Raw genomic sequence first — 22,637 nt, 5'->3', positions numbered from 1 at the left:
TCATCCTGTGCCCTCTATTACCCTGTACCCCAGCGCTTAAACAGTGCTTGGCACATAGTATGTGCTTAACAAATACCACCGTTATCATTATTATTAACAGCAACACATTCACTGTCCCACACTCTCATCTCACCCACCATCAACCCTTTGTTTGCATCTTCCCTCCTGCATGAAACTTCCTCACCCTTCATATCTGTCAGAGCAAGACCTACTATAATTGCTTCTCTTCAAGGAAACTCTCCCTATCTAAGTGCTCATTCCTGAACTCTATTTTCTTCCCTACTTTCTCTTCCTTGAACTTAGTCCCACCTAGTGATCCTTTAGGCCCTCAACCCACCCCCATCCCACAGCACATTCCTATCATACTCCGTTACTTCCCATACCTATAATGTAATTTGATGTCTGGCTCCCTAGATAGACTGGAAGTTCTTTGAGGGTAAGGATCATGGCCAACAACTATGCTGTACTCTCCCACCTCATGAGAATGATGCTCTACAGAGAGTACATGTTTAATAAATATCATTGATGTACTGGCTGATTCATAAGGAGAAGAGTGGAGTTGTCGAGCAGAAAACAGAACTGAGTGATAACACAAATGTGTGAATTTGTAGTGGTGAAAGTGGTCTGGAGTCAAATGAGTGCAGGAAAGGAGTAAGCATACGGTAGGCACTCAATAAATATAATTGCATGAATGAATGAATGAATGATGGGGAGTCAGAAAGGATGGCCTAGTAGAAAAAGTGGCCTGGGTTCTGAGAACCTCTGCCACTTTAAATGGCAAACAAACAAACAAAATTCATAATACTTTCTTTTTTGTCATTTTTTTGAATATATGGTATTCATTAAGTACTATTTACCAAGCACTCTTCCAAGTGCTAGGGTAGATTCAAGATAATCAGGTGAGAAATAAACCGTTTTATATGGGAAACACTAAGTCAGAAGGAGGAAGGGTATTTAATCTCCATTTTACTGATAAGGAAACTGAGAACCAGAGAAGTTAAGTGACTTTCTCAAGGTATCACAGCAGGCAAGTGGTCTAGGGAAGCAGTGTGTCCTAGTGGAGAGAGCCAGACCTGGAAGTCAGAGCCCCTTTGATCTAACCCCAGCTCCGCCATTTGTCTGCTGTGTGACCTTGGGCAAGTCACTTAACTTCTTTGTGCCTCATTACCTTATCCCTAAAATGGGGATAAAATCCTCTTCCCTCTGATTTAGATGGTGAGCCCTAAATGGAACAGTGGAACTGTGTCAAACCTGAATATACCCTATCTACCACAGCACTTAGTAAGTGCCTGGCACATAGTACTTAATGAATGCCATTTAAAAAAAAAATGACAAAAAAGAAAGTATTATGAATTTTTTTTGTTGTTTTTTTTTTTAAAGTGGCAGAGGTCCTCAGAATTCAGGCCTCTTACTTTTTCCACTAGGCCATCCTTTCTGACTCTTAGTTATTTAGTTATTTATTCATTCATATTTATTGACCACTTATTATGTGCAAAATACTCTACTAAGAGCTTGGGAAAGTACAATACAACAATAAAGTCACATTGCTTGCCCACAATGAGCTTACAGTCTAGATGGGAGGAGACAAACATTAAGCAGCAGTGCAAATAAATAAAATGACAGCTATGTACTTAAGTGCTGTGGGGCTGGGACGGGGGAAGAGCAAAGGGAGCAAGTCAGGGCAACGCAGAAGAGAGTGGGAGCTCTTTGCAAACCCAGTAAATGCTTAGCACCAAGTGAGTGTTCAATAAATACTAATATTACTATTACATCTAAACTGCATTTAGGGATAGGCTGAGTCCATATCATTTTATTCAGCCATATTTGCATGTGTGGTTAAGATCTCCCCTGAAATGTTGTCATCTTTGCATGTGAAGGACAGTAATAGGTATGCCCAGAAATAAAATCTTACGCCCAGAAATGGGCAATGTCCCATAAGGGATTTAAGTTGATCCTGTTTATAGAGAGATGGGATTTTAGGGGATATCCACTTGTAGATGCCAAGTGACAATAATTTAAGTGGGGTGCCAATAATTGCACTGAGATGTTTATCTCTGCTGAATCACTCAAAGTGAAATTCCTCACCATCAAATGCCTGTTAGTTTTTCTGCTGCTGTTCTTAAGGCAGCCATTGGGAGTCCAGAACAGAGTTATTTAAGTAAAATGAATCCCCTTTCAAATTTTGTCTTTTCTTACAATAAATTGCATTTATCTGAGAATGATGATTTCATCTGAAATGTCAGCCTTGAAAATTGAAATTGGATTCTCTCTGTCCTGTAATATATGTAATTCTCTAGATAAATCAATGATAGAATAATCTAAACTTTTCCAAAGCCATACAATTAGTGGAATGGATTTCCATTTCTAACTGTCTCAAGATACCAATAGATTTTTTTTTTTGTAAACCACCAGAAAGGTAGATGAAAACTAGGACACAAGCATAGTTACTTCCATACAAATTAGTTGGCAATTCATTAAAACACAGTATTCTAAACTACAAAGCACTAAAGGTTATTTCTAACAAGTCAACATCAAGAAAAAAAAAAAAACCCATTAACCTCAGTAAGACTCACTTAAAAGAATCATTTTTTAGGGCAAATACACCCTTAATTCAATTGACACAAACTTCCAGAATTAGAGCAAAAAGATTGGAAATTATTTTTACTGGATCAAATCATATTTTTACTTGTTATAAATATTTTAAAAAGACAACCCTATCGAAATTTTTCTACTAATATTTTATTTCCCCTCAACCTTCGCTCCAACACACACACTTGTTTCTAAATTTCCCAAACTATTTTACACTGTTAATTTATCACCACAGAGTATACCAGGAAATTTTCACAATGCCTGGTCAAAAATCAATCAATAGTATTTATTTAACACCTACACAAAATTAATTTTCAGACAAGAGAAAGAGGAAAAAAGAGATATGTACATGAGTTAGAGTACAGTATCGGGTAGGTGGAGCAGACGTAAAAAAGTGGCAGTGAGGAAATATAATTTAGGGAGATTAGAAATTAATCTGGGAAGGTCTCCTGGAGGATATGTGATTTCATTAGGGATTTGAAAATAGGGTAAGCTGTTGAGTGCTAAGATTTGAAGTGGGAGAAAGTTTCAGGCATGAGGAGAAAGTAAGCAAGAGGTTGGTGGTGGGAGAGAGAAGAAGAAACAACATTGAGTATGTTCAGAGGAACAAACATATTTAGGGTGCAGTGAGAGACAAGAGTTGGTAGGTAGGCAGGAGAGACCAGATAGATTGCCTCAAAGTCAATGGTCAAGAGTTTCTGCTTGATGCAGAGAATGGACAACTGGAGGTTTTCGAGGAGTATGGAGATGTAAAACTGTTAAAAAAGAAAATGAAATATATACTGGAAAAGGGAGAGATTGGACACAAGGAGATTTGTGAAGAGGCTGCTGCTTTTTTAAAAATAGTATTTGTTAAGGACTTACTACTTGCCAGGCACTGTTCTAAGCTCTGGGCACTGTTTTAATTGAGCTGCAATAAAACAAATAGCTGGACTGACATGGGTATTATCTGACTGGGAATCAGATGTAAATCCTGAAAATACAGTGGAGGAAAACCAATAACATTTGGGGCATATTGAATATGAGGAAGAGTCAAGGTTGCAGTCTTCAGAGGCAGGGTGGATGGTGAGATCATCAATAGTGATGGAAAAGATAAGTGGAGGAGAGAATCTGAGAAGCAAGTTGGGTAGATCAGTGAGGGGCTGAACACTGAAGGAACACATCAATGAAATGACCTATTTCTTTGAAAAATGTTTATATCCAAGCACCTCATCTGCAGCCCAGGGTACCTTATAAAGGCTAAATGAGTTTGGAAGTTTCTGTATTGCTACCCTTCTTCTAATTCTTCTATTTAATCTCATTCCCTTCATTTTCTTCTCCACTTTCTTTCATATCTCCATACGCCTCTCCACTCCATCTATTTCACCTGTATTCCCCTTTCCCACCACATATTTATTACAATGTGGAAATATCATGTTACATCAAAACAACCAATTTATCTGGTCCCTTCCCAAAAATCAACATACTCTTTGGTTGTCTGTAAGGCAAGCACACCTGTTAGCCAGTTGAAGTGGTCACCGTATCTCCCATCTCTAGTGAGATGACTTAAGATGCCTTATTAGCATGAAATACTTCACAGTTACAGTAAGGTTAAATGGGCCTGCAGTCATAATTTATGGTAGAAGTGGCAGTTTCTGGCTGAACTAACTGTTGGGCAAGGTAGTTAGTTGACCATACCCAAATGTGCTTTCAGCCATGGCTCACTGTTCTAGCCATAAATCATGGCCTAGAGAAACCATGGTTCATTTAAATCCTCAGCTAAAGACAGAACTACCAACTCAATAAAAGAGCTACACTTATGGGGTTAAAGAGAAATCCCACTCAGGGTCTGAGATCTAAATGCCAATTTGCTAATGCGATAATACTCTCTTGAATATTCATTATTTGTATTTGTAGTTTCACAACAATATTTACATGAATTCAATTATTATAAAATCCATTTCTCAATAACTCTTCAGTTTGTGGTATTAACATTCCCTTGTAAACGATTAGTAATGAGTGACTATCCACAATATGGTCAGGACTAACAAATCGTGTGTAGATATGCCAGGCCAGGCTCATGAATATTATGTTTTATTTCAACCACTGATTTAAGTAGAAATGTTATTAAAGATAGTTAGGATTGTATATACATTTTCCGTGTGCTGCCCAAGACCAGAGCAAGTGGCTCAGGGAAGTAACAGGGGTCTCAGAGGGACCGCTGCTCTTTGCCACATTTGTCACCAAATGTTATGGCATTTTATGGTGTGGAATTATGTCACCAGGTCACGTGATGGGGGGAAGCACCCTGAGTTACCTTCTCAGGGGAACCACTGCCCTTCCTGTTCTCTTATTGAAACAGATGGTGCCCATCGAGGATTCAAGGGTGGTGGGAGAAGTTTCCATTCCTGTGCCTCCTAAAAGGGAAATAATCAGAGAAGCACCATGGCATAGTGGATAGACCATGGGTCTGGGAGTCAAAAGGCCCTGGGTTCTAATCCTAGCTCAGTCGCTTGTTTGTTGTGTGACTTGAATAAGTCACTTAATTTATTTGTGCCTCAGTTACCCTATATTTAAAATAGGGATAAAGATTGTGAGCCTTATGTGGGACCAGAACTCTGTCCAATCTGATGAAGTTGTATCTGTCCAGAAGGTTAATAATGACAATAATTTACAATAATTATATATATATATATATTATTATTATTTGTAGTTGCAAGCAAATAGGGATGGACACAGTCCCTGTCCCATGTAAGGCTCACAATCTCAATCCCCATTTTACAGTTGAGGGAACTGAAGCAGAGAAGTGAAGTGACTTGCCCAAGGTCACACAGCAGATATGTGGTGGAGCAGGATTAGAGCCCTTGACCTTTTGACTACCAGACCCATGCTCTATCCACTACACAGTGCCTGGCACATAGTAGCTTAACAAATACAATTAAAAACAAAACAAACAAAAAGTCTGATTTAAGTGCTCAAGCTTGGCATAACAATGGTGAAGAGGATGGAGGCAGGAGCTGGCCTGATATGGGAATGGGAATGTTGGGAATGTTTCCCAGAAGCCTCAATATCAAACTGGTTGTCAAAACTGGGGTGAGGCTTCCCAAAATAAGTGAATTGCTGTGTCATGAAAAAATCACACTAGAACGTAGCCTCTTGGCTCAAGTCCCTCTGAAATCTGGAAGTCACTGTGATTATCAGCGGGGATGACTCCCACAGAGAGATGGCAAAGAGTGAGGAAAGAGGCTAGAGAAGGACAAAATCTTCTCCACATTTGTGGAGCAAAGTTTAATTCCTGTTGTTCCAATCCATCCCCTAAGTGTTTTGTTTTGTTTTTTAAATTATGTCTTTCTGTACTGTACTCTGATTTTCTCTTAAAGAAAAATAAACTTTGTCAAAACAACCTAACATTGCCCCATTCCTCTTGAACTAAAAACTGGCATTATTGTTGCATTTTAAAGAAAACTACTGCCAACCTCATATGACCTAGAATTCCACTTAATGATCCTATTTAATGAAACAGAAAATAAAAGCATTCTGTCTCCCCTTGCTGCTTTTCTTCAAAAGTGGTAAAACAAGAAAAGTATTAATAAGAAAGAAAGGTGACTTTTCTTTTTTTTTTGCAATTTAGGCAATAACTATAAAATTTCTCATGAGGGAATTATGTTAAATGGATTAAAGGTCCATAGGGGACTGTGATTTCTGAATTTAACCTTCCTTTGGGATTATAAACTAATAGGGATTTTACATGATCCCTTAAGAGTGTCATATTAAAAATCAGAAAGAGTTGCATTTATTAGAGAACATTTGAAGGGTATTGTGTATGTGTGGGTAAGGAACAATATTTTTAAACATCCATGAATATTTCTTTGCCATAAACAAATCAGAAAATGGAGTTTCTAGATTCAACCCTAGGTTCCTACATATTCATTAATGACAAGCTTTAAAATCCAATTTACCTTCAGTGATACACTAACTTGGTACAAATCCAGCACCTTTCATTTAATATTATTTCTCAGTTTATTTGAAACCTGGGTTGCTTCATTTAGAATCTTTAAATAATAATACTGATAAATAAATGATAAATTGTCCAATTTCTTTGTATAATTATTTGTAGAATGATCATAGAAATTTGTACATAGATCACCATACAAATCATGCATATCTTTTAACAAATCTGATCTATCATACAAATTCTTTGTTGAATAATCATAAAAAAAATGCCAGAGTTGATTAAAAGTTAAATATCAGCAATACAATGCTTTAGTAAAGTAAGCAAGTGAAATAATAGAGCATATATAAATATTCATATTTGGTCAGAATTTTGTTAGAATATTTTATTCAGGTACATCTGAAATGCATAGTTGGAAGGATAAGGGAAAATTTGGAAAAGAAGCGCAGAAGAACTTGGTGAATGATTAAACATGGCTCATGAAAAATGGCTGAAAGAATAGGTCCAAGTCACCAAGAGTAGAAAAGGATGAGTCAGAATTTAAGAGTCTTCAGTCAATTTTGGAGATACTGCATGTGTATTGGTGAGAAGCAACTTTCTCGCACAAATGAGAAGGTGAAAGTTTAAGTTGAAGCAGGGCCTATTTAGGTCATACCTGGTAAAGAGTTCTCAGAAAATTATAATTTGCTCTTAAAATCTGAATTAGGCTCTCCCACATTAATCATTGTCATTCTTCCACTCTCTTTTGCTCCTTCTTCATTAGGTTGAATGAACATAAACATTGGCATCAGGGAATTCCAAGGCCATGCCTCCACTAGCGCAATTACACAGATCAATTTTCCACTCTGGACTATAATTTAAAATTGCAATAGGGAATTCCAGGCATTTTTACTGTTGAGTGTGGTGGCTGGACTAAGCAAAGCAAGTGCCCAGAACTCACCAGTCTATCAGGGAATCATGAGTCATAAGTAAAGAAGCAGCATGGTTCAGTGGAAAGAGCACAGGCTTGGGAGTTGGAGGACGTGGGTTCTAATCCCAACTCCGCCCCTTGTATGCTGTGTGATCTTGGGCAAGTCATTTAACTTCTCTGGGCCTGAGTTCCATCATCTGCAAAAATGCAGATTAAGACTGTGAGCCCCATGTGGGACAACCTAAATACCTTGTATCTACCCCAGTGTTTAGAGCAGTGCTTGGCACATAGTAAGTTCTTATTAAATACCATTATTATTATTATTATTAAATCAACCCAAAATGAATAAGGAATAAGGCAAAGAATATATTCAATTGATATTGGTATTGAATTTTCTGATCAAGTATTTTCTAATCAATAGGTTGTCCAAGTTTTTTTTTTTGGTAGTTTATTTTTGGGGTGGTTTTTTTTTTTTCAAGTCTACAGATCTGGATAAGGTCTGGAAAATATATTTCTGACCATATAGGCAATAAACACTGACACATTATCACCACAGAAGGTTCATTCATTCAGTAGATTTATTGAATGCCCACTGTTATCAGAGCACTGGACAAAAGGTAGAAGAATGATCATCCCAACACTATACCTGGCTGATAAGGGATTCCCATTCAAAGAATAAGGGGATTTGAGAACTGGAGGTGGACTCAGAGGAAAGAATGAGGTGATAAAGATGATAAAATTAAAGTTAACAAGGCAAGCGTAAATTCAATATAATACTAGTTCTGGGCTCCCTGCCTAGAGTCCCTCTCCACTGCACAGATCATTTTCTTTTAGTGTTAGCTCACATTTCTCTATTCCTCACTAACTTCCAGTAGCTACCCATCTCCCTCTATATCAGGCAGAAACTGATTTCCATTGATTCAAGACTCTCCATAGCTCTCTTTATTGTACATGTTGGCAATTTTCAACCGCGGTGTCCCAGTTCTCTCTTTTCATTCCTTCCAAATTCCCTATGTGTACTTTGCTCTTGATTCTCCCCACTCCATTCCCTTGATCATACTGCTCCTTCAGACTGAAACTCTCCCCTCCCTGTTCTCCTTATATTCACCAGATCATAGCTCTTCCTATCTTCAAAGCCCTCCTAAAATTCATCTTCCTCCAATGATTTTTATCACTCTCCCCACCTTAAATTGTAAGCTCCTTGAGGGCAGGGAACAACTGTGTCTGCTGGGTGACCTTGGGCAAGTTATTTAACTTCTCTGGGCCTCAGTTCCCTCATTTGTCAAAAATGGGGATTAAGATCGTGGGCCCCATGTGGGACATGAACTGTGTCCAATCTGATTACCTTGTATCTACTCCAGCACTTAAAACAGTACCTAGAACATCATGGGTTCTAATCCAAGCTCTGCTACTTGTCTGCTAGGTGAACTTGAGCAAGTCACTTCATTTCCCTGAGCCTCAGTTACCTCATCTGTAAAATGGGGATGGAGACTGTGAACCCCACGTGGGACAGGGACTGTGTCCAACCCAATTGTTTGTATCCACCCCAGTGCTTAATACGGTACCTGGCACATAGAAAGCATTTAAATCCATAATTATTAGTAGTAGCACATAGTAAGCCCTTAACAAATACTGTTGGAAAACAAAAATGAAACTATCTTGCTTCTGCAGTACTCTAGAAAACACAATACAGTGCCAAGCATCCAAAAGGTCCTTAATAAATACCCTCACTGGTTGATTAGCAGCACACTTCACCTAAAGGAGCAGTTTTCATGATTCCTTACTGCCCCGGGTGACCTGTCCAATAACAACTGACCCCTTCTGAACACTCTAATTGATCGGGATGAGATCACTGGATGGGGTCAGGCCTCAATGATCAGATGGAGAGGGAGCCTCTGAGGCCCGAGCATCTCTGAACTTCGCTCCTTCCCCACTCTAGTGGTTGTGGCTACTGCTTTATTGGAAATATTCCAAAGGAGAATGGATAGTTATATTTCTGGAATGGTTTGTACACAGTCCTTCCCAGAAGCAAGGGAATGGAACGGATGTCCTCTGAATTTCCTTCTTGCTCTAGGTTTGTGATTCTGCCAATATAGAATTACTTGATGTTTTTATAGTGCGTTTTACCCATTTCATAATAACAGCAACACATTATTGATGATTTTTTGTAGCCCTGTTCCTACTTCAGGCTCTCAGTTTGGAAATAAAAATCATTTCCTCTAAATGACTTAGCCTAAAGCCCATTATTGAGATTCCAATTATTCAATCTTGGAAATGCAAAGCAGATTTTGAAAACTATAGTTCTGAATTTAAAATTATTCTAAAAGACATACATTTATTTCAATTCAACAGTACTTAGGGCAGAAAATGAGAATGTGTAAAATTTAAAAAAATAAAAAATGATCCATTAAAGCATAGTCTATTTAGTATACCCTATGATGACATATAGAGGGGGAAATGCACAGACACAACTCATTGCATAGTGCAATCTTTTAGAATACATTTTTTGGTTAATCCACAGTCTGTGTGCTAGGACACACACACCCTTATTTTAGAATGATTGGTAAATGACATTCAGCTACTTTATAGATAATATAACCATTTGTCAGATTGCTACAAAACTAATATTTTATCAATGTTTAAAAAGCTCTTTGGTCTAAATTAAAACAAAAAAGGGTGTCAGCTTGTTGCACTAATTAAAGTAAAAAAGAACAGAAACAGGTCCTGTGTGTGCTTTGACAGATGTGAGAATTAAAATAATGATACAAATGCCGTGTGTATGGTGTATGATTATGTCTAATTTTAATCATATTAATATGCATTTTTTTTTTACTGAATGTAGAAAAGGAACAATATCTACAGGTAAAATTGGCCGTAGCTTCCTTTCCTATACCTTTCTAAACTTCTACTTCTCTCTCAGATGTCACTATGCTGAAGTGAATCTTGAGTTAGAAAAGGTAGTGTATTTATTGAAAAATAGAATAATGATTTTCTTGGACAGTCATGACTTCTAATATCACTGAGAAAGCAGTCCATCTGAAATATTTATTCATTTTGATTTGAGGAAATTATAATGAATACCTACCCTAATAGACACGCTTGGAGGTGAGCTAATGCCTTGTCTTTTAAAAAATTATCATGTAAAGTACCCTAAAATAGCTACCTTAAAATAGATGAATTATATCTTACTTACACATTATAGTAGTTAAATAGTTCATAATGACCCAAAATAATTATGCTAATTCACTCTAAGGGAATCCGTTGATGAGTTGTAGACTTGTTCACGTTAGTAACAGGAGATAAAAATTGAGACAATTTTCTGGTAAATTCAGGTTAAAAAAAAATACTTTCTTCTCATAGCTGGGTAGTTCCCACTGATGTATTTTTTTTCCTGCAGTCATTTAGGTGGTGGCCTCAACTCTGTATTTATCTTATTTCTGTAGACCCACTTAAAAGTGAATTTTTAGAATCCATGTACCCCATTCAGAAGGATCTCTCTCAACCTAAGTTGTCTAAATTTTCACCCATCGAAATGGCAGTCTAATATTTTCACGTCATCACTCCCTTCACAGGAACCCAAAACCAGAGCAAACTATTCTGAGGTGATTGAAAATGGGTCTCATGGTTCCATGGACACTAACCTAGAGGAAACCAGCAGGGGATCCCAAAATCAGCGCTATGAATTATTTCATGAGACGTCCATTGTGGGTACTGACAGCAAACTGCAGGCTCATGAAGACCATGTTCTTTAAGAAAGTTAAAATGTCACATAAATGGTTATTGAAAGTGGAATTAGATACTCTGTTTGGATCTTCCCCATGATCTTGGCGCAGATCTTGTATTTGCCACATACTAAAGGGAGTCCTGACATCCTGTGCTATCAGCTAGCTGGGGGCTATAGGTTGAGCCACTAAAGTGTGGACGGAAGTTAAAGGATTGATTCAGAAAGGCCTCACCAGAGAGATGCAACTCAGTTTCTTTGTAAGTAGTTGGGTTTTTTGGGAGGGAGTTGGGGAGGGTTTGAACCATATATAGGAAACATTTCTACCCTGAACACCATTTGCTCTTTCCCAATTTGTTCTGCAAACTCAAATTTCAATAAATACCATTGAGGATGACGGTTTTGTCATTCAAAAAAAACCCAACAGAAGTGAGGAACTGAACCCAGAACTTGAGAGCAAAGAGAGATTCTGAGAAGAAAAGAGAGGCTTCTTTGGAAAGTACTATCAGCAGGATTTGGACTTGTCCTCAGGCCCTTGGCTCCTGTCAGCATTGGAGCAAACAGGTTTCTCTCTATTTCCCTGCATCCTCTAGTTCCTTCTCTTCCTGGTTGTAAATGATAGATGGCTCTGTGGGGAGTCTCGGTAGCTTGTCGGCAGCTACAAGCTCCAGAAGTTCTAATGGCAGGATGGATTTCTCATAGACAGAATCATGTGGAAGCAGCATGGCCTAGGGGATAAGGCATAAGTCTGGGAGCCAGAGGACCCGAGTCCTAATTCTGGCTCCACCACTTGCCAGCTGTGTGACATTAGGAAAGTCTCAACTTCTTTGTTCCTCAGTTTCTTCAACCCCAAAATAGGGATTCAGTATGTGTTCTCCCTACTAATCAACTTTTATGTATCTCAGGCTTAGAACAGTGAGTGACACACAGTAAGCACTTAAACACAATTAAAATAAAACATGCAGGGGACTTCAAAGAGCCCTGGGTCAGCTTGGGTAAAATGGGCAGAGGAAAAGAGATTGGGCTGGAATTGGTGAAATAGGTGGAGGCAGAAGGAGGAGGTGGAGAGTGGTGCAAAAATAACTGGTAGGGTGAATCTTAGTGTTCATTAACAAAGAGTCTAGCTCATTAGACAGAAGGTGGCCTGTAGCAGACCAGAGTACCTGGAACAACTATAGTTCAGCTTTAGCAACACAAATCAGCCAGGTTGACTGGCCAAAACACTTTGATAAAACACAATGGAGTCAAAACTTCAGTGAGCCCCAGTATTTTAACATCAGGTATTCTGATTCAGTTTCCAAAATCCATACAAAGGCTATTTTTCTGTTTGTTTTGGGTTTAAAACCTGTTTCAGGACACTAAAGACTTTTGGAATTCACCAAATAAAGAATAGATGCAGTGGAACAGTTTAAGCTATCTTGCTATGTAATCATTAGCATTAACATTATCTCTAAATATCCAAAAAGGAACATAAAGGGACATTCCAAAGCCACAATTTCCTGTGCAAGAACATATTTATCCAGATTATCTTCACTATAGAATCCACTGATAAGGGATTGGAAAAGATCATGTAAAGTACTTTTCCATAAACAGTGTAGGCTTGAGTGGTCCTGTCCTCAGTCCATTTTCAATGCTCTGGGGCTTTTCAGGAAACATAAAAAGAGTCTTGTGAAAGCAAGTATTTAGGCATTCCTATATGACCATACCCTAATTTCCTAGAGACACTGGACAGACCTTTCCTTTGTGAAGAAGGTCAGAGGTAGAGCATCTAACAAGGAATAAAAGCCGCAAAAGAAACTAAAGGAAAGTGAGGCTCTTTAAAGCTCTGTCATAAAGCTACCTCTGTGTGCTAAGAATAAGATCATAAGAGATGTTCCCACCGCTTTCAAGCCTTTAAGGGAGAATGGAGGCTTTGCAAATACTCCCTAATACAATGTTTAGATCTTTTATCCTACTGCAACAAGAGTTCCTTCATCCCAAGACCTCACAAACATTCATCATAACCGACTCAGGAATTCAAAGTAAGGTGCTTGGAAATATCTCCTAAATATTACACCTAATGAAAACACCAAAGCAAATAATGGTGGAGCCCTTAAAAATAGTCTAGTACAATTCTAACAGAATGTCTTTTCACTGTAATTTCTTGCTTTGTAAAGGTAACCTCCCATCTTTGTCCTTAACTGTGCATACTAAGATATAGCTCATTGTTGCTATCTTTTTTTTTTGTAATTTATTCTTCCCCTAGGCACTAGAAAGGTTTTTCTCTGACTTGATTTTTAAGAATTTCCCCAATACCCTTAGAATGTCTCTGTATGGATTTATAAAATTGTATCCCACCTGAGTCAAATCAAGCATAGATAATAATAATCATTATAATCATTTGCCTTTAAAATAGCTTCCCTTGGAAGTTATCAAAATTACTTATATAAAATTGTTAATAGATCTCTCTACCAAGATATTTGGATACATTGCAAACCGTGAAAAGTAATTTTCTTCAAACACAATATGGTAATAAGACATTCTAAAAATATTGAGTAAAATAGCATTTTAAAACACAAAACTCAGTTACTAAAGTGCTTGCTTTCCATAAATCAACTTGTGTTGAATGATCTCTCTTTACCTGTTTGGAAAATACCATTTTTAGGGCAATTAAATAAAGCAATTAAAGTGTACGCACAATACGCATCCTCTGTCCATAAGGAGATTTCACTAACAAGGTAGACAGATGTAAGACTATATTCCTAGTAATCAAAATAAGTGAATGTGCAATTGAATAAATGATGGTACATATGCTAGAGGAAACACATGGATTTAAAAGATTTATCAGCCTGTTGGGAAATAATTGAGGAAGAAGAATATAGGATATTGGGGGGGGGGGGGTGGGGTAGATATAGAGAACACTGTAAATGGTCAGATTTGGGGTTGAGGTGGGAGGGAAAGGAATATCATGTCAGGAGAACGGTGTGAGAAAGATGATGGAGGCAGGAGAATTAAACACGAGTTCCAGTTAGAAGATTAGCTTGGGAGGAATGAAGAAGCGTGGCTCAATGGAAAGAGCCTGGGCTTGGGAGACAGAGGTCATGGGTTCAAATCCCAGCTCTGCCACTTGTCAGCTGTGTGACTGTGGGAAAGTCACTTAACTTCTCTGTGCTTCAGTTACCTCATTTGTAAAATGGGGATTAACTGTGAGCCTCACGTGGGACAACCTGATTATCCTGTATCTACCCCAGCGCTTAGAACAGTGCTCTGCACATATTAAGTACTTAACAAATGCCAACATTATTATTATCATTATTAAGAGAGTAGTTTGGGGAGTTGCAGATGAAGAGAGTTAATTTTTGAAGGGTGGGGGATGTATTAGGAAGACATTTCAAGCTAATTGTGAGAGACTTTTTCTTGATAATAACAATAACAACAATAATTGTGGTTTCTGTTGAGTGTCTACTATGTGCTAAGCACTGTACTAAGCACTAGTGAGGCAAAGGGACACAAAAAGTCAGTGGAGTGCTTTGAGAAGCAGAGAGATGTGTACCCATTAGCACGATGACTACTACACCAGTGCCTAATATAGACTGGAAGTGAGACAGAATGGAAACAGGGAGACAGCAAAGAGTTTGATACAGTAGTTTAGCCACAATGTGTCCCGAGTTAAGACCAGAGCAGTGGCTGGTGGGTGAAGAGGAAGATGTGATTCAGGGAGATGTTGTGCAGGAAGACCCAGTAGGATTAGCATTAGAAACCGTGAGGGGGCAATAAATTAAAAAACAAACACATAACTAAATGTATTACTGTTTCTTTTCAATAAATCATTATTTTAGCATCAGGTAGACATGGACTTTTTTCTTGTGCCCTATCTCGTGCCCAATCAGTGATATTTATGAAATGTTTACTATGTACAGGGCACTGTAATAATAATAATTGTATTTGTCAAGCAATTATTATGTGTCAAGTGCTGTTCTAAGTATTAGGGATGATACAAAATAATCAGGTCAGACACACACCCTGTAACACATGGGGCTCACAGTCCAAGTAGGATGAAGATCAGGTATTGAGTGTCCATGTTACTGATGAGGTTACTGAGAAATGGAGAAGTGAAGTGATTTGCCCAATGTCACATGGCAGGCATGTGGTGGAACGGGATTAGAACCCAGATTCTCTGACTCTAACATTTGTGCTCTTTTCACTAGGCCATGCTGCTCCTCGGAGCTTGGGAGAGTACAATAGAGTTAGTAGACAATTCCCTGCCCCAGAAAGCTTACACTGTAGCGGGGAAGACACACAGTAACATATATTAAATAAATTATGAATACGTACATAAGAACCGTGGGGTCAAGGGTGAAGTGAATATCAAATGCCCAAAGGATACAGATCCATGTGCATACAGGACACAGAGGGAGAGAGAATCAGGGAAAAGAGGGCTTAATCAGGACACTCATACTAAGCAGTTTGGCTTAGTGGATACAGCACGGGCCTGGGAGTCACATGGTCCCAGATTCCAATCCCGGCTCTGCCACCTATATTATGTGTTACCTTGGGCAAGTCACTTTACTTCTCTGTGGCTCAATTCCCTCATGTGGAAAATGGGGATTCATTCATTCAATAGTGAAGCAGCATGGCTCAGTGGAAAGAGCCTGGACATGGGAGTCAGAGGTCATGGGTTCGAATCCTGATTCTGCCACTTGTCAGCTGTGTTACTGTGGGCAAGTCTCAATTTCTCTGTGCCTCAGTTACCTCATCTGTAAAATGGAGATTAACTGTGAGCTTCATGTGAGACAGCCTGATTACCCTGTATCTACCCCAGCACTTAGAACAGTGCTCTGCACATAGTAAGGGCTTAACAAATATCAACATTATTATAAGTAGTATTTATTGAGTGCTTACTATGTGCAGAGCACTGTACTAAGCACTTGGAATGTACAATTCACCAACAGATAGAGACAATCCCTGCCCAATGATGGGCTCACAGTCTAAATGAAGGAGACAGACAGCAGAGAAAAACAGAACAAAACACTGTGAGCTCTATGTGGGAAAGGGACTGTGCCCAACTCAAATATTTTGTATAATAATAATGATAATAATAATAATAATAATAATGTTGGTATTTGTTAAAGAGCTTTAAATGTGCTGAGCACTGTTCTAAGCGCTGGGGTAGATACAAAGTAATCAGGCTGTCCCACATGGGGCTCACAGTCTTAATCCCCATTTTACAGATGAGGTAACTGAAGCACCAACAAGTGAAGTGACTTGCCCAAAGTCACACAGCTGACAGTTGGCAGAGCTGGGATAAGAACCCATGACCTCTGACTACTAAGCCCGGGGTCTTTCCACTGAGACACACTGCTTCTCTGTCACTATTGTATCTGTCACTGCACTTAGTACAGTGCCTGGCACATTCATTCATTCATTCAGTTGTATTCATTGAGTGCTTACTTTGTGCAGAGCACTGTACTAAGCTCTTGGAAAGTACAATTCAGCACCAAAGAGAGACAATCCCTGCCCACAGTGGGCTCACAGTCTAAAAGGGGGGAGACAGACATCAAAATAAGTAAATAGGCATCAGTAACATCAGTATAAATAAATAGAATTAGAGCTATATATATACACATCAGAACAAGTAAAAGGCCTTAATCTAAGTAAATAGAATTATTCATATATGCAAATATACACCTGTTGTGGGGCAGGGGCTAGAGCAAAGGGGGTAAATTGGGGCGATGGGGGAGGGAGAGCTAAGAAAAAAGGGGGCTTAGTCTGGGAAGGCTTCCTGAAGGAGGTGAGCCTTCAGTAAGGCTTTGAAGTGGGGAAGTGTGACTGGCGCATTTGAGGAGGGAGGGCATTCCAGGCCAGAGGTAGGACATGAGCCGGGGGTCGACGGTAGGACAGGCGAGAACAAGGCACAGTGAGAAGGTGAGCACCGAGGAGCAGATTGTGTGGGCTGGGATGTAGGAGGAGAGAAAGGAGGTGAAGTAGGAGGGGGCAAGGTGATGGAGAGCTTAACAAATACTGCAATTATCATTTCCAAAATGTGAAAACAGCCAAGGCTCCATAAAAGAAAGCCTGGAAACTGATAAAAGTGACAAAGGGAATGAAGGAGGATGCTAAATCCAGATCAAATAACAGTCTGCACATTGGCCATCTTCTTGTCTCTTCACACTATCTGCTCCAAATGGGGTCCTGAAGATCAAATGAGACAAGAACAGTTCACTGACAGTGCTCTGAACCCGTTAAGGGAGATCCTTTCCAGGTAAGGAGGGCCTTGGCAGCATTCTGGACATTTCATCAAAGGTCACAGAATGACCAGAAATATCCCAGAAGCCAAGGAGTCTCAGATGTCTGAAGTTTAAGCCAGTGTTTCTGAAAGTTTTAGTCCCAGAAACACCACCTATACAGTGAGGTTGTTCAGACTTGTGCTTGGAGTATAAGGAAGTGTTTCATTTATGCTTGGGGTTTATTAACATCCTGATCACCAGCCACTCACATTTACCACGTCAGGATGCTGAAGGGTCGTGTCCCGTTCAAATAGAGCTGTGCTTTTGTTATTAGCATTCTATTTTGTGCTTCATTTTTATATCGTTAGACTTTGTTTAGGGTGACAACAACAAAAGAGTTCTCGCTGATCTTCAACTAATAATCAACATTACAAAAGGAATATATTTTTGGCATATGGAATTCATTTCCTGATATGTAGTTAAACAGAACAGTGAAGATTGCCATCTACAGTTTGATTTGTCAGTCGGTAATTAAAGGGTATCCATAGTAGCAGAGCCCTATTAAACTCTTGAATTGACCTACAGGAAGGATAAAGAGACCCATGGTTAGTAGCTGGTTTTTATGAGAATAGAGAAAACTGATGGCCTATCCAACCTTACAGTTCTTTCTAGCTGGCTCTTATTTCACCAGTTTCATTCTCCTGAGGAATGTGAGTTCTAGAATATAACCTTCACTTTCACAGGTTTTATATCAACAATAATTATGGTATTTACTAAGTGCTGATTATGTGTCAAGCATTGTAGTGAATGCTGGAGTAGATACAAGATAATCAAGGTTTTTTGTTTTGCTTTGTTGGGTGTTTTTATGGTTTTTTGTTAGGACTTATGTGCCAATCACTGTACTAAGAGCTGAGGTAGATACAAATTAATCAGGTTGGACACAGTCCCTGTTCCACATAGAGTCATAGTCTTAATCCCCATTTTACAGAAGAGGTAACTGAGGCAAAGAGAATAACAATAGTAATAATAATTATGGTACTTGTCAAGTGCTTACTATGTGCCAAACACTGTTCTAAGTGCTGGGGTAGATTTAAGTTTGCCAGGTTGCACATAGTCCCTGTTCCCTACGTAGGGTTTATGCTATTAATCTCCATTTTACAGATGAAGTAACTAAGGCCCAGAAAAGTGAAGTGATTTGACCAAGCAGACATGTGGTGGAGCTGGAATTAGAACCCATGATCTTTGGATTCTCAGGCCCAGGCTTTATCCAGTAAGCCAGGTGACTTGCCGAAGATCACAAGGCAGACAAGTGGCAGAGACAGGATTAGAACCCAGGTCCTCTGACTTCCAGGCCTGTACTCTATTAGTCCATGTTACTTACTTGATCATAGTCCAAGCAAGAGGGAATATCCATTTTACTGATGAAGAAATTGAAGCCAAGAAAAGCTAAGTGACTTGCCCAGGATCACACAGCACTCAAGGAGCAGAACGGGAATTTAAACCCAGGTTTTCTAACTCCCAGGTCAGGACTCTTTCCGCTAGAAAACACTAATTCCTATCCTACTGCATGATATTAATGGGTGAATAGAATATCCCATTCCTTTAGATTTTAAGAATTTATAAAGGTGAATGTAAATGCATGCAGAAAACTCAAAGAAAAATTACAGCTGCAACCATTTATGACAGCCTAAAGAACAAATTGAATCAGTCTCTCCTTTAATGTGGTATCTGTTGGGTGACGCATTCTTATTAAGATATTATGGTCTTCACCCTTGAGACACAGACAAAATCTGAGGAAACTTCCTAATTATTATGGTTCAGTAAGCTTTCTTTAAGATATCAACAAAGTTAAAACTGAGAGCATCTGAGTGGCTCCATTTCCTGATTCTGGGGATTTCCAAATTATTGTTCTACTGATTGAAAATAGCTGTCCAAGTGCATACCAAGTAGTAGGGCAGAAAATGGACTGCAGAGATGTGATTTTCCTAATGTAGTCAAATCCCAGATATTGTGGATTCTAAATAGATTGAGATGAGCAAAATGAACAATTCTATTATATACAGTCTGATTCCTCCATGTGTCTCTAGGAGAAAGGGTAGCTTGAACCCCATAGTCCGATGCCTTCTGAAGTTTATGAAGTGATGGATGATGTCTCCCCATTTTCTCAGGGTCTGTTGTGCTATGGACCAGTTTAGGGTCCAAGTGCCATCCTTGCTGGAGCCCCTCTAGGCAGTAAACTAGCTGTGGGCAGGGGACATCTCTACCAATTCTAAGGGTAGCAGCGTGGCTCAATGGAAAGAGCCCAGGTTTGGAAGTCAGAGGTCATGGGTTTGAATCTCATCTCTGCCACTTGTCAGTGTGACTGTGGGCAAGTCACTTCACTTCTCTGTGTCTCAGTTACCTCATCTGTAAAATGGGGATGAAGACTGTGAGCTTCATGTGGGACAACGTGATTACCCAATATCTACCCCAGCGCTTAGAACAGTGCTCTGCACATAGTAAGAGCTTAACAAATAGCAACATTATTATTATTACCGTATTGTACTTTCCCAGGAGTTTAGTACAGTGATCCGCACACAGTAAATGCTCAGTAAATATGATTGATTGATTCCCACCAAAGGTAGTCCAAGCACCTATTCTATCCCACCTCTATTACTCTATCAGTCTCCTTACTGACCTCCCTGTCTCCTGTCTCTCCCCACTTCAGTCCGTACTTCATCCTGTTGCCCTGATCACTTTTCTATAGAAACGTTCAGGCCATGTTTCCCCACTCTTCAAGAACCTCTGGTGATTGTCCATCCACCTCCACATCAAACAGAAACATTGGCTTTAAATCACTCAATTACCTTGCCCCCTCCTATGTCACCTTGCTACTCTCCTACTATAAGCCAGCCCACACACCTCACTCCTCTAATACCAACCTTCTTACTGTACCTAGATCTCATCCATCTCTCCTCTGACCTCTCGTCCATATTCTGCTTCTAGCCTGGAACATCGTTCCTCTTCATATCTGACAGATAATTATTCTCCCCTACTTCAAAGTCTCATTGAAGGCACATATCCTCCAAGCGGCCTTCCCAGACTAGCCCCCCACCTTTCCTCTTCTCTCATTGACCTGCATTGACCCGACTTGCTCCCTTTGTTCTCCCCCACACTCAACCCCACAGGATTTATATACATAATTTATTTATATTAATGTATTATTTATTAATACATTTATTTATTATTATTTGTAATTTATTTGTATTGATGTATGCCTCCCCCCTCTAGACTGTAAGCTGCTTGTGTGCAGGGAAGGTGTCTGATATATTGTTATATTGTACTCTCTCCAGGGCTTAGCACAGCATTCTGCACACAGCACTGAATAAATACCATTTACTGACTGAGTCTGACTAGGATTCAGGTTGACTTGGCATTTTCCAGGATTTCCTTTCCATCCTTTAGGGACTGAAGCTCTTGTCAACTGGCCTAGTGGAAAGATTACAGGCCTCAGTGTCAGGGGATTATGGGTTCTAATCTCAGCTCCACCAATTGCTTACTCTGTGAATTTGGGCAAGTCACTTAACTTCTCTGTGCCTCAGCTTCTTCATTTCTTCTCCCTCCCCATTACAATGTGATTCTCATCTGAGACAGGGACTGTGCCTGGCTTCACTATCTTTTCTCTACTGCAGTGCTTAATACAATGCTTGGTATATAGTAGTATTTTAACAGATACTACTTTGTTTTCCTCTCTGCCTACACAGAATGGGTAAATAGACACTTGTTCTGGGGCTACTTGTTGCCTGGAATTGACAACCTGACTAAACTATCTCTGGATGATAACCCATTTAGGGGAGATGATGATTTCTGCAGATTTTAATCAAATTTAAAGATTTCAGGGGAAGAATATTCCCTCCAAAAAAGGGCTGTGCCATCCTTGCCTCACTCCTCTAATTCACCTCCTTGACTCCTCACAGAATTCCTTACTTCACCCCAGTATCCTTTTCCCAATCCGCACCACTATTCCCAACCTTAACCTTTATTTCTAGCTCTAAGCCTCATCATCATTTTTACCACTGGCCTTACTAGTATTTCCCACCCTCCAAAGATGTATTATTGTCTCTTTCTACTGTGCAGGTGTTAAGATGAATGCTTATCTGTCACCAGATAGTCTATGACAAGAGCAACACTAGCAAAGACAAGAAGAAAATTGAGAGCATTATCTATTCAGTTTAAATAAAAACTTTTCACTTCATTTACCCAGGTGGTTAGGCCTAAGTTGTTTCTTATTCTGAATTATCATTGCAAATTCCACTGTTTTTAAACTGTCTTTATTAGGGTAAGTCTGATATCCCTGTCTTTTGGCTGAGTTTTTTCTACTACTAGATCAAAGACTTTATTTTTTATGAATCCCCTAAAACACATCCCAGATACTTACTAGGCAAAATAAAATAAATACATGGTGATGAACACGTGTAATTTGCATTTATCCATAACTATTGTTCCATTTTAAAATATCTTCTATTTCTTATGTAAATAATAGTTTTAGCAAGGTTTTGATTTTTTTTTCCTTTAGAGGTACACAGAAACAGAGTTTAATTTAATAAGCAAGATGAAAAAGACACTGAAGATATTCAATTCCTCAGAATTCAAATTATCACAGAAAAGCAGCCAACTAGGCTAATGAAAAGAGAAGAGTGTTTTGGAGAAGAGTCAGTCAGTCACTTGTATTTATTGGGCACTTACTGTGTGCAGAACACTGAACTAAGTGTTTGGGAGAGTACAATTTAACATTAAACAGGCATATTCCCTGCCCACAATGAACTTACAGTCTAGACATTATTATAAATAAATAAATTAGAAATATGTACATAATAAGTTCTTTGGGGCTGGGAAGGGAGGAATGAATAAAGGTAGTAAATTCGGGTGACAGAAGGGAGTGGAGAAGAGGAAAGGAGGGCTTAGTCAGGGAAGGCCTCTTGGAGAAGTGTCTTTGATAAGACTTTGAAGTAGGGGGAGAATAATTATCTGTCAGATATGAGGACAGAGGCTTTCCAGGCCAGAGACAGTACATAGGTGAGAGGTCGGTGGCGAGGTGGCCGAGATAGAGGTACAGTGAGAAGGTTAGCATTAGAGGAGCAAAGTGTATGGGCTGGGTAGTAAAATGAAATTAGTAAGGTAAGGTAGGAGAGGGCAAGGTGATTGAGTGCTTTAAAGCCAAGGGTGAAGAATTTCTGTTTGATGTGGAGGTGAAAGTTACCATTATCCTTGTTTAGATCAACTTTCCCACCTCTGTCCCTC

The sequence above is a fragment of the Ornithorhynchus anatinus genome, chromosome 1 (assembly GCF_004115215.2).
Source record: "Ornithorhynchus anatinus isolate Pmale09 chromosome 1, mOrnAna1.pri.v4, whole genome shotgun sequence".
Classification (NCBI taxonomy): Eukaryota; Metazoa; Chordata; class Mammalia; order Monotremata; family Ornithorhynchidae; genus Ornithorhynchus; species Ornithorhynchus anatinus.
Note: the sequence above shows the minus strand (reverse complement) of the source record.